Below are 495 nucleotides of genomic sequence, written 5' to 3'. Positions count from 1 at the left end.
TTAAATTAAATGTAAACAGTCTGTAGAGATGCTGGGGATTGAACCGAGAACCTCATGCATGCGCAGCATGCGCTCTACCACTGTGCTAAATCCCCATTTGGAAGGACCTTTTTTACCACTGATGAACAACAAGTTCTTTCTGCTACTGTAGGTTTACAAACGCTATTAATTCCAGATGTGGTAACGCTACAAGACCAAATTAAATCCGTTTTGCTGAAATAAAAATTTTACAGTCTGTGGAGATGCTGGGGATTGAACCCAGGACCTCATGCATGCGAAACATGCGCTCTACCGCTGAGCTACAGCCCCACTTGGAAGGACCTTTTCTACCACTGATGAACAACACGTTTATTCTACTACTGTAGGTGTACCAATGCTATTAATTCCAAACGTGGAAACTCAACAGGACCAAATTTAAACCGTTTTGCTGAAATTAAAATTTTACTGTCAGTGGATTGAACCCAAGACCTCATACATGCAAAGCATGCGCTCTAC

At 41.8% G+C, this 495-nt stretch overlaps 1 non-coding gene across 1 annotated transcript; it reads right to left on the bottom strand.

Annotated features, from left to right (window-relative positions):
* Positions 1-237: 237 nt before the first annotated feature.
* trnaa-cgc (transfer RNA alanine (anticodon CGC)) lies at positions 238-309 on the bottom strand. The gene has a single exon. It is a non-coding gene; the product is annotated as a tRNA-Ala (tRNA).
* Positions 310-495: the final 186 nt, after the last annotated feature.

Source organism: Sinocyclocheilus rhinocerous, unplaced genomic scaffold, assembly GCF_001515625.1.
Source record: "Sinocyclocheilus rhinocerous isolate Xijiao unplaced genomic scaffold, SAMN03320098_v1.1 scaffold30719, whole genome shotgun sequence".
Lineage (NCBI taxonomy): Eukaryota > Metazoa > Chordata > Actinopteri > Cypriniformes > Cyprinidae > Sinocyclocheilus > Sinocyclocheilus rhinocerous.
The sequence above is the reverse complement of the archived record's forward strand: the minus strand, read 5'-3'. Positions and strand labels throughout refer to the sequence as shown.